This window comes from Oncorhynchus mykiss, chromosome 17 (genome assembly GCF_013265735.2).
Source record: "Oncorhynchus mykiss isolate Arlee chromosome 17, USDA_OmykA_1.1, whole genome shotgun sequence".
Taxonomy (NCBI): domain Eukaryota; kingdom Metazoa; phylum Chordata; class Actinopteri; order Salmoniformes; family Salmonidae; genus Oncorhynchus; species Oncorhynchus mykiss.
In genome coordinates, this window is record NC_048581.1 from 70,905,942 (window position 1) to 70,922,486 (window position 16,545).

Genomic DNA, 16,545 nt, shown 5'->3' on the forward strand with positions numbered 1-16,545 from the left:
TTAAACTCAGTTTTTCACAATTCCTGACATTTAATCCTAGTAAAAATTCCCTGTCTTAGGTCAGTTAGCATCACCACTTTATTTTAAGAATGTGAAATGTCAGAATAATAGTAGAGAGAATGATTTATTTCAGCCTTTTTCTTTCATCACATTCCCAGTGGGTCAGAAGTTTACATACACTCAATTAGAATTTGGTAGCATTGACTTTAAATTGTTTAACTTTTGGCCCATTTCTCCTGACAAAGCTGGTGTAACTGAGTCAGGATTGTAAGGCCTCCTTGCTCGCACACGCTTTTTCAGTCCTGGCCACACATTTTCTATGGGATTGAGGTCAGTGCTTTGTGATGGCCACTCCAATACCTTGAATTTGTTGTCCTTAAGCCATTTTGTCACAACTTTGGAAGTGTGCTTGGGGTCATTGTCCATTTGGAAGACGCATTTGCGACCAAGCTTTAACTTCCTGACCGATGTCTTGAGATGTTGCTTCAATACATCCACATCATTTTCCTCCCTCGTGATGCCATCTATTTTGTGAAGTGCAACAGTCCCTCCTGCAGCAAAGCTCTCCCACAACATGATGCTGCCACCCCTGTGCTTCATGGTTGGGATGGAGTTCTTCGGCTTGCAAGCCTCCCCCTTTTCCCTCCAAACATAACGATGGTCATTATGGCCAAACAGTTCTATTTTTGTTTCATCAGGCCAGAGGATATTTCTCCAAAAAGTACAATCTTTGTCCCCATGTGCAATTGCCAACTGTAGTCTGGCTTTTTTATGGCTGTTTTGGAGCAGTGGCTTCTTCCTTGCTGAGCGGCCTTTCAGGTTATGTCGATATAGGACTCGTTTTACTGTGGATATAGATACTTTTGTACCAGTTTCCTCCAGCATCTTCACAAGGTCCTTTGCTGTTGTTCTGGGATTGATTTGTACTTTTCGCAACAAAGTACATTCATCTCTAGGAGACAGAATTCGCCTCCTTCCTGAGCGGTATGACGGCTGCGTGGTCCCATGGTGTTTATACTTGCGTACGATTGTTTGTACAGATAAGCGTGGTACCTTCAGGCGTTTGGAAACTGCTCCCAAGGATGAACCAGACTTGTGGGGGTCTACAATTTTTTTTCTGAGGTCTTGGCTGATTTCTTTTGATTTTCCAATGATGTCAAGCAGAGGCACCGAGTTTGAAGGTATGCCTTGAAATACATACACAAGTACACCTCCAATTGACTCAAATTATGTCAATTAGCCTATCAGAAGCTTCTAAAGCCATGACATAATTTTCTAGAATTTTCCAAGCTGTTTAAAGGCACAGTCAACTTAGTGTCTGTAAACTTCTGACCCACTGGAATTGCGATGCAGTGAATTATCTGTTGGTAAACAAGTGTTGTAAAATTACTTGTGTCATGCACAAAGTAGATGTCCTAACCGACTTGCCAAAACTATAGTTTGTTTAAAATAAATGTGTGGAGTGGTTGAAAAATTAGTTTTAATAACTCCAACCTAATTCTGACCTATTCCGACTTCAACTGTGCACACACGCACCCACACACAAAACTATTTAGGTATTAGGGATCTTGATCCAGGAGGGATTGAATGTCTCTGCTGTAACCAACAAGCTTGATCTTGACATCTAGCCACTTAGCTACAAATTAGCAAACCAAATGCATAGCTGGAGCCCTGAGGTGGATATAATTTAGTTCACATCTAAGATTTCTAATAGTTATACTTATATACTTATAAGCAGTGTCATAGTGTCACACTCCCCCCCTGCAGCCCCCACCCCAAAAATCTATATACATCTATATTTTTAAAGATATTGGTATTTTGAAATATCCCGGTATAAGGTATAAACAATATATCGCCCAAGCCTAGTATGTGTTGTGTTGAGACAGGTCTGAGACAGCACTAAGGAATAAGGAATAGATGACTCATTCAGCATCCACGTGTACTGTGTAATCATGAAAACTCAGCAGAACACACAAATACACGCACACACACTCACACTCAAAGACAATCCAACAAAAGGTAGAGGCATTGAGACACTCAGGAGCCCCTCCACCACGTTCCACAGAACAGAAGACTGCCGTTACTGCTACCCTTCCATCTGTCTTTCCCTGCTACTCACTGTAGCTTCTATTACTTCCCCTTGTGTAGACTTTGGCCCATTAGAAATCAGTGAGAGAGCAACACCATGAGAAGAACTAAATGACCCAGGCACAAGGCTGTTTATATAATCCCGACCTGCCATTCACCCCTGTTTATTTGAACTACGAACAGCACCATCCATGTGTGTGTGGAGGGGGAAGGCAAGGTCGGCTATTCTAAAGCATATCCTGTGTCCTGCCCCTTTCACACTCCTCTACGCTCTTAACCACGCTCTTAGCACACTTTTCACAGCGCGTTTATCTCCCAGCAGGCGCCAGCGCTCCTTTGCTTCTCCAGGCACAGATAGTCCTCTGTGTGCCCAGCCAGGGTTGCACGGCAGAGAGAGAACAAACATCCCCCTGCCTTCCTGAAGCCACAGAACACTGTGACCCACATATGGGTAGTACTCTTTCAGCTTTTGACCACTGCCTGCTAGTCCCTCTCCAGATCCCTCCACTGCACAATGCCAGTGACTATGCATGGAGATTACTCAAAGCAGCCCCTGTGATGAAGGAGGGAGACTGGAGGAATAGTGGGTTTGGGATGGGGTTGGTAACAGTGCCTAGGGGTAGGGGAGGATGAGAGAGTGTATCGTCAATGAACCCAATGTTTTAATCCACAGCCTGGAAGGACTGTGCCACCAAGCCAGATACTGTGACATCTCAAAGAACACGCATGCGCTAACAGACAAATAGATAGATGTCTGTACAATATTGAGTTAACTTTTCGTAGTTTACTTTTTGTGGGTGTGAATGTACTGAGATGTAAAATAGCAGACATTTAGCTAGGCTGACATTCATGAAGGACTGGTGGGCTGTGATTTTGCTGCTTACAGTTGCGATTTCTGACTCCCAACTATCCATGTGTGGGTTTCTCTAAAATAGCAACTCATACATCAATGGCAAGAAATAGACTGTTCAGTATGATGTGGGAATATTGACCAGGAAAATCAGATAGCAATGCTGTCACATTTGACATAAGACTACGTTATGAATCTAATGTTTCAGGCTCCACCCATTCTCAGTTACACACTAGTTTTACACAGTGTACAGTGTATATGTGCAATCATTAGAAGAATATAACCTAGCAACTGAATGTCAGTTGAGGTCTGTTTTGGGTTAAAGTGATTTTCCTTCTGAAGACTTCAACCCTCTTTAGATATCCCCTAAAGGCCCTTTGACTTGTTGGACTCGTTGACCATTTACTTGCAGGTGGAATGTTTAATCAATCAATCAATCAAATTTATTTTATATAGCCCTTCGTACATCAGCTGATATCTCAAAGTGCTGTACAGAAACCCAGCCTAAAACCCCAAACAGCAAGCAATGCAGGTGAAGAAGCACGGTGGCTAGGAAAAACTCCCTAGAAAGGCCAAAACCTAGGAAGAAACCTAGAGAGGAACCAGGCTATGTGGGGTGGCCAGTCCTCTTCTGGCTGTGCCGGGTGGAGATTATAACAAAACATGGTCAAGATGTTCAAATGTTCATAAATGACCAGCATGGTCGAATAATAACTACTGCAAATGTTTCCCACTCACCTCTGTTGCTATGCCTAGCATCTGTAGCTCCCACCGGTCACTTTATACAGAAACACACTCACATACACATGACCAGCTGAGAATATTACTCATTTCCATCATATTCACTACACATATAATTTGTTTTCTTATTGTGCAATTCTTTTCCAGAAGAGCTTGGGCTAAACTACAAAATAAGAACATTTAATGGTTTGGAATTGGACACGGCAGTTTGATTTCAAAAAGCCCCTTTTACATTACGGGAAAATCAGCCTGAATTCCAAATCCAATTGAATTAATCCTTGTATTGAATTTAAGAAAAATGTGCTTGGTGCCAGCTCTGGTATGTAGGCCAGTGTATTAGTGGGCAGAGTAAAGCCTGCTGCTATGATACAGGCTGCAGAGCTACTGGTTTGCCAGCCAGAAGACAGCGCTGCCTGGAGTCCAGTTGAATGACCCTCAGCCTGCCTCCCAGCTTTAAAGAGGATGAGGAGGTCAGAGAAAACAGACTGCGAGAGGGAAAGAGAGAGAGAGAGAGAGAGAGACTGCGAGAGGGAAAGAGAGAGAGAGAGAGAGACTGAGAGAGAGAGAGAGAGACTGCGAGAGGGAAAGAGAGAGAGAGAGAGAGAGAGACAGAGAGAGAGACTGCGAGAGGGAAAGAGAGAGAGAGAGAGAGACTGCGAGAGGGAGAGAGAGAGAGAAAGAGATACAGAGGGAATGAAAGAGAAGAAGAGAGAGAGCGAGAGAGGGGGAGATGGAAAGCGAGAGAGAGAGAGAATTGAAGAGACAAAGCAGTGGAAGAGAAGTCATTCATCTGACATGGTGCCACCAGGAGTTGGTATTTGGCTGGCTACAAGTAATTAGAATACATTTCCCCATTGAGTTTATCACATTATTGAAACCTTCCATTGACAGATAATTCTGGTTCTCATCATAAGACTTCTGTATGTCCCCTACTGCTTTGAGAAGGAGGCCATTAATCTACACAGTGAAACCAGGGGCTGGAGGGGTGAGGTCACTGACATGGACCAACCAATGAGAGTTCCTCTCTGTCTCACAGTGCAGAGCCCTTGGCCATCACTAAATCACCGCCCTCAGTCAAGATGACTTCCCGTGGGCCCTAGGGCCCTCTGCTGTGCCGACGCCTCCAGGGAGAGTGTGAGGAAAGCTTTGGACTATGTACAGACTCAGTGAGCATAGCCTTGCTATTGAGATAGCCTGCCTTCTCTTGAGAGCCAGGTCTGCCTATGTGCACAATGCCCACAAAATGAGGTGAAACTGAGCTGCACTTCCTAACCTCCTGCCAAATGTGTGACCATATTAGAGACACATATTTCCCTCAGATTACACAGACCAACAAAGATTTTGAAAACAAAAATGTTGATTAACTCCCATATCTATTGGGTGAATTACCAGTGTTGTCACAATAATATGTCAACCAGTGAAGAACAAACACCACTGTAAATACAACCAATATTTATGTTGATTTATTTTCCCTTTGGTACTTTAACTATTTGCACATCGTTTTAACACTGTACATAGCCATAATATTACATTTGAATTGTCTCTATTCCTCCAAAGTGTGTCATGTTTACTGTTAATATTTTATTGTTTATTTCACTTTTGTTCATTATCTATTTCACTTGCTTTGGCAATGTAAACATATGGTTGCCATGCCAATAAATCCATTTGAATTGAATTGATAGTATACCTGGCATTAATGTGCCGTTTGATCAGAGGTATATTAGTATTCGGCTGGCCTGACCAAGCCTGGTCCCTCTGTGTCCCCTAAGGCCACGGACCTGATCAGCCCACTGTTTCATCTCACCTTAAACTCTATTGAATCCTAAAACGCAGAGCCTTTAGTCTTTCATGTGGACATAGGGGAGGACGTCCATTTCCTTGACCATTTCCAATCAATACATTGGAAAAGGCTGGGAAAAGTATTAACTGAGAGAGCAGCTTCAGTCTCTTAAAAAAAATTGAAAATGGATCACGAGAAAGTGGATCACGAGAAATGGTTAGATAAATCTAAAAATAAAAACAAGCAGTATAAGATGTCTCCCAAATTGGAAAAGATGATGACATTGTACAAAATGCTTGAACACATGAACCCTGCCATCTGAGACACATTTAGTAGGTGCAAATTATTACATATTTCTCAAAAATAATATTTGAGAAGTCTTTAATCTGTTGATGCAAGTTTACTCCTATTGAATGTTATATTCTAAGCATAAGTAAGCAAAGTATAGTATAGTGAAGAAGCCCAAACCCAGGGGATGCCACCCCCTCTGAGCACCCCCCACGTCAGCCACCCTGATAGCCCTGTCATGACGTGGCCCTCTTTGGGGAAAGCGAGTACCATCCTCCTCTCTCTCTCACCACCTCTCTCTCTTCCCCCTACATCCAGGCTCTGTTATGAAGGTCATAAATTCCTAGAGGAGTCTCTCCTCATGACCAGACAGTATAGAGAGAAAGTTTCACAAGAGAACAAAGGAAACTCTTCCGCATCACAGAACTTGAGAACTGAACAATGTCTGTCCATGTTTTGGAGAATGTGTACACGGTCGGGGGAGAATCCAGCTAGGACCGGTCCATTTTGTTTAATGTTTGTGAAACTCATGAGACAGCCACATTACCATAACTCTGTTTATACAAGAGTCTCAGTTGTGAGGCTTGCATCTAATTGTTGTGTAAAATGAATGACTAAAGATGAAACTTTGTGAAATTATGTAATGTGATTTTAAACTGTTTAATGAAGGAAACTCCAACTCCCTTTGGAGTTTAACTAAGTCATAGGCCCGCCCCATGAGCACAGACATTGATCTAGTGTCATGGGACAGCTCTTTCCTACTGTTCTGGATATAACCCCCACCTTGGGAATTTCCCTTGAGACCAGCTTACCTCGATTACCGAGAGGGCTAAGGTTTGAGTAGAGACTATGCATTCCTTGTTTCTGAATTCTTAACCATACCACGTGGTTAAAATCTGAGACTATCGATCCGACAGAATAAGAGCTACTCTTCGATACTAATTACTAGTCTGCAGCTAGAAATTATGTACCCGTGAATGCGAGAACCGACAAAACATCTATTCTATAAGGACAATTCTGAATGGGACTCTGAAGTACCCATTCTAACCACGAAAGACAGGCTGATGAACTTCCAACAGAAAGGACTATTCCAACAGAGATCACGACGACACACTGAGAGTAAATATATATATTGTTTGCAATAATCCGTGAATGAGTGAGCGTTCATGTGCGAAGGATTAGCATTTCAATTATTATAATTATCAACCGTGTAGTGTCTTTTGTCTTTCGCGCCCTTCTCAGTCCCTTTGTCTACCAAGCCGCCATTCCAGTTTAGCCCACTAGGGCACATCCCCTATCATTTCCTTGTAACCATATCTACTTTGTTTGTTTGTTTTTGCATTTCTGTGATTATTTAGTTAGTTAATAAATAAATGATTGAGACAATTGATTTATGGATGATTCATAGTAAAGACTGGATTCGTGCAGATAACCAACAATTTACGACGTTTGGAATGAGAATAACGAGAGGTAAAGAATAATTAATTAATTAGAAGACTAATTGATCAGATATGGTCCCCCGACTTCCTAGTTAATTACATTTACATGATTAGAATAATCACGTAATAATAATTACAGAGAATTGATTTGATAAAATAACAGTCTTCATTTTAATGATGCCAAAGACACGACAGCCCCCTGACAACCCCTCCCCCCACACCCACTGAGGACAAACACAAACCACAGATTGTACTCCTTACGAACTATATAGAAGAAAATTATATTTTTCCCAAACACACAGTGTCTAAACTCTGGTGTCCAAACACCCAGCGCACCCTAGACCTTCTGTCTGAGGACCAACTAGGGTCACCCAGCCACGTAATGCACACAGGCACAAACAACTTGAGAGCAAAGCTGAAAATGGGGGCCACAGAACTCAAGGGAATGATTGAAAAAGCTTGTTCTACTTTCTCCAACACAGAAGTGGTTATCTCCACCCTGCTACCATGAAAATACTTCCACCCTGCTACCATGAAAATACTTCCACCCTGCTACCATACAGCAAGTAAACGCAAGTATTTCCTGTGACAGTGCCTCAAAACCAAATGTTTACCTGGCCCACCACTCCACTCTGGACTAGAACAGCCTCTATGACCAGGTCCACCTCTACAAGGCAGCAGTGCCCACCACTCCACCCTGGACTTGAACAGCCATTTCGACCAGGTCCACCTATACAAGGCAGCAGTGCCCACCTTCGCCAGCACCCTAAAGGATCAATCAATACCCCCCCAAACCAACCATTCCCACACCCCATATAGGCCCCCTCAGATCAGACCTATGCCGCTCGTGCCCACCCCATTCCCCCCACTTCCATGAAGAGGGCCTCAACATGAAAGTCACACATACGATCAGGCAATGAGCAGGCAAACAGGCCCAACCCCCACTTTTATACTAGCCCAAGCCAATGGCATGTACCAGATGCTCAGCAGGCTCTGCTTACACTTACTGGTCTGAGGCCAAACCACACGACTAACATTATTGGACACTTTATGGACCGCAACACCTTCACTATCTCATCCTGGAATATCCAAGGCCTGATGTCATCTGCCTTTGGCCTAAAGAGCAGGATCCTGGACTTCACCAAAGAAATCAGAAATACAGACATTGTCATCCTACAATAAACATGGTATAGAGGAGACGGACCCACTGGTTGCCCTCTAGGTTAAAGAGAGCTGGTAGTCCCATTCACCAAACTACCAGGTGTGAAACAGGGAAGGGACTCAGGTGGTATGCTAATTTGGTATATAGCAGACCTAACTCACTATTAAATTAATCAAAACAGGAACATTTTACATTTGGTTAGAAATTCTCAGAGAAAAATGTCCTCCTGTGTTCTACCTATATCCCCACACTAGAATCCCCATACTTTGCATAGTTAAATAAAAGGTTACATTTAAAATATATAATAATAATAATAATAATAATAATAATAATAATAATAATAATAATAATAAAGACAGCTTCTCCATCCTAGAGGGGGAAATCAATAATTTCCAGACCCAGGGACATGTACTAGTCTGTGCGACCTAAATGCCAGAACTGGACAAGAACCTGACACCCTCAGCACACAAGGGGACAAACACCTACCTGAAGGTGACAGCACTCCCTCCTCTATATGCCCCAATAAGCACAACTACGACAACATAATCAACAAAAACAGGTCACAACTCCTGCAGCTCGGTCGCATGCTGGGTATAGTCAATGGTAGGCTTCGAGGGGACTCCTATGGTAAGTACACCTATAGCTCATCTCTTGGCAGTAGTACTGTAGACTACTTCATCACTGTCCTCAACACAGAGTCTTTCAAAGCGTTCATAGTGAGCCCACCGACACCCTTATCAGATCACAGCAAAATCATGGTCTACTTGAACAGAGCAATACTCAATCATGAGGCATCAAAGCCAAAGGAACTGAATAATATTAAGAAAGGAAGGAAAATAGTGAGGAAACCTACCAAAAAACAATTAGGTAACAACAAATTCAATCCTTTTAGATAACTTCCTGGACAAAATGTTTCACTGTAATAGTGAAGGTGTAAACCTAAATATATTTGACCTTTCAGCTTCCCTATCAAATAAAAGAAATGTGACTGACCCAAACTTAAGGAAAGCTTTGACTATGTATGGACTCAGTGAGCATAACCTTGCTATTGAGAAAGGCCGCCGTAGGCAGACCTGGCTCTCAAGAGAAGACTGTATAATATGTGCACACTGCCCACAAAATGAGGTGGAAACTGAGCTGCACTTCCTAACCTCCTGCCAAATGTGTGACCATATTTGAGACACATATTTCCCTCAGATTATACAGACCCAAAGAATTTGAAAACACACCCAATTTTGACAAACTCCCATATCTATTGGGTGAATTACCAGTGTGCCATCACAGCAGTGAGATGTGTGATAACTCTTACCACAAAAGGGCAACCAGTGAAGAACAAACACCATTGTAAATACAACCCATATTTAAGTTGATTTATTTTCCCTTTTGTACAGAGAAACCAACCAAGCAGAAATTCCATAACAAGCCCCTTCACACTCCCAGCATTCTCAGCTGCAAATTACCGTTTTAGAGCAGAGGGGTGAAATGTGGCACCCCCTTGGCTGGCAAGCTGGGTAAACTTTATAGATCCTGTGTCGAACCACAAACACATCTCTTAAACTTGGGGAAGCCCTCCATGTGCTCACAAACTCAGAACAAAACAACCAGTATGGCTGGTGGCATTGTCATGCTGGAGGGTCATGTCAGGATGAGCCTGCAGGAAGGGTGCCACATGAGGAAGGAGGATGTCTTCCCTGTAACGCACCGCGTTGAGATTGCCTGCAATGACAACAAGCTCAGTCCGATGATGCTGTGACACACCGCCCCAGACCATGATGGACCTCCACCCAGACCATGATGGACCTCCACCTCGATCCCAATCCAGAGTACAGGCCTCAGTGTAACGCTCATTCCTTCAACGATAAACGCGAATCAGACCATCACCCTTGGTGAGACAAAACTGCAACTCGTCAGTGAAGAGCACTTTTTGCCAGTCCTGTCTAGTCCAGCGACGGTGGGTTTGTGCCCATAGGCGACGTTGTTGCCGGTGATGTCTGGTGAGGATCTGCCTTACAATAGGCCTACAAGCCCTCAGTCCAGCCTCTCTTAGCCCATTGTGGACAGTCTGAGCACTGATGGAGGGATTGTGCGTTCCTGGTGTAACTCGGGGAGTTGTTGTTGCCATCCTGTACCTGTCGCGCAGGTGTGATGTTCGGATGTACCGATCCTGTGCAGGTGTTGTTAACATGTAGTCTGCCACTGCGAGGACGATCAGCTGTCCATCCTGTCTCCCTGTCTTAGGCGTCTCACAGTACAGACATTGCAATTTAATGCCCTAGCCACATCTGCAGTCCTCATGCCTCCTTACAGCATGCCTAAGGCACGTTCACGCAGATGAGCAGGGACCCTGGGCATCTTTCTTTTGGTGTTTTTCAAAGTCAGTAGAAAGGCCTCTTTAGTGTCCTAAGTTTTCATAACTGTGACCTTAATTGCCTACCGTCTGTAAGATGTTAGTGTCTTAAATCTCACTAGGGTATGTGGGACGCTAGCGTCCCACCTGGCCAACATCCAGTGAAATTGCAGAGTGCCAAATTCAAATACAGAAATACTCATTATAAAAATTCAGAAAACATACAAGTATTTTACATAGGATTAAAGATTATGTTCTTGTGAATCCAACCACGGTGTCAGATTTCAAAAATGCTTTACGGCAAAAGCATACCTTACGATTATTTGAGAACATCGCCCAGCAGACAAATCATTACAAACAGTAACCAGCCAAGCAGAAGAGTCACAAAAGTCAGAAATAGAGATAAAATGAATCCCTTACCTTTGATGATCTTCACATGGTTGCACTCAGAAGACATTAATTTACTCATTAAATGTTTGTTTTGTTTGATAAAGTCTTTCTTTATATCCAAAAACCTCAGTTTTGTTCGCGCGCTTTCTTCAGTAATCCACAGGCTCAAAGACAGTCACAACAGGCAGACAAAAAAATCCAAATTGTATCCGTAAAGTTCATAGAAACATGTCAAACAATGTTTATATTCAGTTCACAGGTTGTTTTTAGACTAAATAATCGATAATATTTAAACCGGACAATAACGTCATCAATATAAAAGGTAAACAAGAAAGGCACTCTCTCGGTCGTGCGCATGAAAAAGCTCTGTGACACTGCAGGGTCCACTCATTCAGACTGCTCTTACTCCCTAATTTTTCAGAATCAAAGCCTGAAACAATTTCTAAAGACTGTTGACTTCTAGTGGAAGGCATAGGAACTGCAATTTGAGTCCTAAATCAATGGATACTGTAATGGCATTGAATAGAAAACTACAACAAAATAATCCTACTTTCTGGATGGATTTTTCTCAGGTTTTCGCCTGCCAAATCAGTTCTGTTATACACACAGACGCGATTTTTGGAAACTTTGGAGTGTTTTCTATCCAAATATACCAATTATATGCATATCCTATCTTCTGGGCTTGAGAAGCAGGCAGTTTAATTTGGGCATGCTTTTCATCCAAAATTCCCCCTACCCTATAGAGAAGTTTAACGACCGTTCCACAGGTGCATGTTCATTAATTGATTATGGTTCATTGAACAAGCATGGGAAACAGTGTTTAAAACCTTTACAATGAAGATCTGTACAGTTATTTGGATTTTTACTAACTAACTTTGAAAGACAGGGTCCTGAAAAAGGTATGTTTATTTTATTTATCGTTTCGTTTATGTACATATTGCAAATAAAAAAACACAGACAAAGTAGACTTTAAGGACTACAAGGGCAATTTGTATGGACATACCTAAGAAACGCACCTATGATCAAAAGTCACAATAACCTACAGTATATGATAGGAAGCCAAGTTCAATGTGTCACATACAGGCAGTCAAAGAAGTCAATGACATTAACTTTAAGCTTAAAACAGACAGCATTATTTTCGGTAAACCTCACTCTCAACTAATGTTCCCTCAAACATTTTTTAGCACGGAGCAAATTTCAGGTCTGCTGAGCGCAAACTTGAACATTGTGAAAATTCTGTACAACTTCCAATGCACGTTTACTGTGCACACTGAGGCTGTACCCACTTTAAGTTACAGTTTTAACAGTGGCCAGGTAGGCTATTGTGACTATTTGGTCATAATGTAGGCCTATTTGAGTGGCCTATCATCAAAAACAATGGAGAAAATGCATCTCTTTACATTTTAAAATGGAAAAAGCTGTTCTATCATTCAGCCTACAGTAGCAGCTAATGTGACGTGATCAATTTAGGCCTACATTCCATGAACATTTTGAACAAAAGCAGGGCTTGACATTTACCTGTTTATCCACTTGCCATTCAGACAAGAAGGTGCCTGAAAATGTTTTTGCGCTGTTTGATGCTAAATAAATGCATTCTTATTCTCATACTATTATTACATAGAATCAGACACATTATGCTAAACTCTGCCTATTGGCTACTTATCTTATTCAAGTCTGTCTCAAAATATAACTCTTCCCCTTTAAGACAAAAAAAAGCTCTTTACCTGACTCACTTTTCAAAGATGTCTAGAAATGTATACATTTTGTGCTCTTGTAGGAAGCAATCAGTCCCCTATTACTGACTACAAATGATCTAAAACGGGGCTAATAACTCACAAACCAGCAAAGGATTTGAACAACGTGTACAGTGGGGCAAAAAAGTATTTAGTCAGCCACCAATTGTGCAAGTTCTTCCACTTAAAAAGATGAGAGGCCTGTAATTTTCATCATAGGTACACTTCAACTATGACAGACAAAATGAGGGGAAAAAAATCCAGAAAATCACATTTCATTTTTTTTTTTTTCATTCATTTCTTTTGAATTTATTTGCAAATTATGGTGGAAAATTAGTATTTGGTCAATAACAAAAGTTTATCTCAATCCTTTGTTATATACCATTTGTTGGCAATGACAGAAGTCAAACATTTTCTGTAAGTCTTCACAAGGTTTTCACACACTGTTGCTGGTATTTTGGCCCATTCCTCCATGCAGATCTCCTCTAGAGCAGTGATGTTTTGGGGCTGTTGCTGGGCAATACGGACTTTCAACTCCCTCCAAAGATTTTCTATGGGGTTGAGATCTGGAGACTGGCTAGGCCACTCCAGGACCTTGAAATGCTTCTTACGAAGCCACTCCTTCGTTGCCCGGGCGGTGTGTTTGGGATCATTGTCATGCTGAAAGACCCAGCCACAATTAATCTTCAATGCCCTTGCTGATGGAAGGAGGTTTTCACTCAAAATCTCATGATACACGGCCCCATTCATTCTTTCCTTTACACGGATCAGTCGTCCTTGTCCCTTTGCAGGAAAAACAGCCCCAAAGCATGATGTTTCCACCCCCATGCTTCACAGTAGGTATGGTGTTCTTTGGATGCAACTCAGCATTCTTTGTCCTCCAAACACAACGAGTTTTTACCAAAAAGTTATATTTTGTTTTCATCTGACCATATGACATTCTCCCAATCTTCTTCTGGATCATCCAAATGCTCTCTAGCAAACTTCAGACGGGCCTGGACATGTACTGGCTTAAGCAGGGGGACACGTCTGGCACTGCAGGATTTGAGTCCCCGGCGGCGTAGTGTGTTACTGATGGTAGGCTTTGTTACTTTGGTCCCAGCTCTCTGCAGGTCATTCACTAGGTCCCCCCGTGTGGTTCTGGGATTTTTGCTCACCGTTCTTGTGATCATTTTGACCCCACGGGGTGAGATCTTGCGTGGAGCCCCAGATCGAGGGAGATTATCAGTGGTCTTGTATGTCTTCCATTTCCTAATAATTGCTCCCACAGTTGATTTCTTCAAACCAAGCTGCTTACCTATTGCAGATTCAGTCTTCCCAGCCTGGTGCAAGTCTACAATTTTGTTTCTGGTGTCCTTTGACAGCTCTTTGGTCTTGGCCATAGTGGAGTTTGGAGTGTGACTGTTTGAGGTTGTGGACAGGTGTCTTTTATACTGATAACAAGTTCAAACAGGTGCCATTAATACAGGTAACGAGTGGAGGACAGAGGAGCCTCTTAAAGAAGAAGTTACAAGTCTGTGAGAGCCAGAAATCTTGCTTGTTTGTAGGTGACCAAATACTTATTTTCCACCATAATTTGCAAATAAATAAATTAAAAATCCTATAATGTGATTTTCTGGATTTTTTTTCTCATTTTGTCTGTCATAGTTGAAGTGTACCTATGATGAGAATTACAGGCCTCTCATCTTTTTTAAGTGGGAGAACTTGCACAATTGGTGGCTGACTAAATACTTTTTTGCCCCACTGTATGTGTGGCAATACTTTGGAACAGCTTTCCAAAGTTAAAATCACTTTGTGCTGGTTTTTACAATCTTTTATGTACAACATTTGTTTTTTTCTTTTAAAAATGATTATTTTTATTATTTAAACAATTTGCTCAGAAAAATTAACCCATGGCCACCAGTTGGAGCTGGTGTAGTACGTGTTGGCAGAGTTTGCAAAACAAATGGCCCCCCCAACTGATACAAACCAACATGATATCATTATGTCAGGTAGGCCTACTTTGTAATCAACATTTAATTGGGAAGTTTTTTGGGGAAAGCCTTTAGAAATGTTAATTCAAACAGAGCTTGATGACTGAACTGCCCATCGCAATTAGCTTACTAATCAAGACTCCGGACCAAACTTTTCAATACCTGGTTTACATACCCATTGTTGCCTTAGTTAGCATTTACTGGTATATCTCATAAGTTGAAACGTATTTCCTACCTACCCTACCAGCTACCCTACCAGCCACTGGTTGGCCTGAGGTGGGCCCACCACATCTGGTGTCCCTGTGGTGGGTGGGACCAGACCACATTCCACGGTTCAGCCAAACAGCCCAGAGGTCAGGGACATACTGTAACTACAGCACAACACACACCCAGAGAGACAGTCACTGTTGGGTGACGGGTGTAGGCTGGGCTTAGAAAGAGAAAGTCCTATCCCACAACTATAGGGGTAGGGGGATGCAAAGAGATACATCATACTGTGCATCAACTACATTTACATTTGAGTCATTTAGCAGACATTCTTATCCACAGCGACTTACAGTAGTGAGTGCATACATTTGTGTACTATTTCGCACGGATACTATTTTGTGCTGATTGTACATACGAATTGCACAGATACAAGAAAAGTTGTCCTCCATAGAATAGGGACGTTGGCGGGTTAAAGAAAATCAACTAAATACAGGGAGAGAAAGCAGAAGTGTGGATATGAGACTAAGGTCTGGGCTTTCCTGTCACCCACATCAAGGTCAGGTATTTCTGCTGTGTCCTTGAGAAAAGCTCTCCACCTCCGCCACCTCAGAATGTATCCAGCTGAATACATATGGCCACCTAAAGCACTACATCAACTATAATGTACCATAACAACCAAGCAAATGGCCACAGACTAGTCTCAGATGGGGAAATTATGATAAACAGCCCATAATCAGTCTAATAAAACAGTGCAAGAATCAGAATGTGACGGGATCGATGCAGTGTGGTACGGACTAAGGGAGAGTAATTAGGTGGTGATTCATTCTGTGTCTCAGTGGTGATTCATTCGGTGTCTCTTTCATTGTCTGATCCCTGTATCACACTGAGAGGCAGCTAATTGCCTGGAGGTGACATTAACACCCAGCAGTGACTCACCACTGTCACTGTGTCCTGCCTGTCCTCCCATTTGAAGGCTTTCTCTCTCTGTGACAGGGACATACACAGCAGCTTGACAGGGACAGCTTTTACTGTACCAGTGTCACACCACACAAATGTGATGAGAAAGGACTGAGAACATTACAATGAACTTTAGAGAACAAAAAGTCAGCAGCACCAAAGGGATGGTGTGGATGGTAGTGTCTGTTTTTTTATTCTTACTTAGAAGAGGAGGCTTTGGCTGTGTGATACAATAATACAAAACACACCCATGTTGTAGCATCTTTGTTTAATGTGGAATGTGACAGATTTGGGTTATGTGAGATGTGGGGGAGGTGTTTGTGTAATGTGTGTGTGTGTGTGAGAGAGAGAGAGAGAGAGAGAGAATAGAGCAGATGATTATACAACAGGACAAAGCTTGGAACATGATTTAAGGCGAGGCATCACATTAACGTGGTTCCAGCTCAGTGTCCTTCATTAGGAAGGGAATAGTCCTGTCCTCAGACCAGCAGGGAACCACACAGCTCTGACACACAGCGATGACACTGGGGACAGGCATAATCACCTGCAAATGGAAGACCGATGGGGCACATTTTCGATGGGGCACATTT

General features: G+C 42.4%; 1 protein-coding gene across 2 annotated transcripts in view; it reads right to left on the reverse strand.

The window, feature by feature from the left end:
* Positions 1 to 16,545, reverse strand: part of prickle2b (prickle homolog 2b) — a 108,930-nt gene that overhangs the window by 31,861 nt on the left and 60,524 nt on the right. The window lies entirely within an intron of this gene.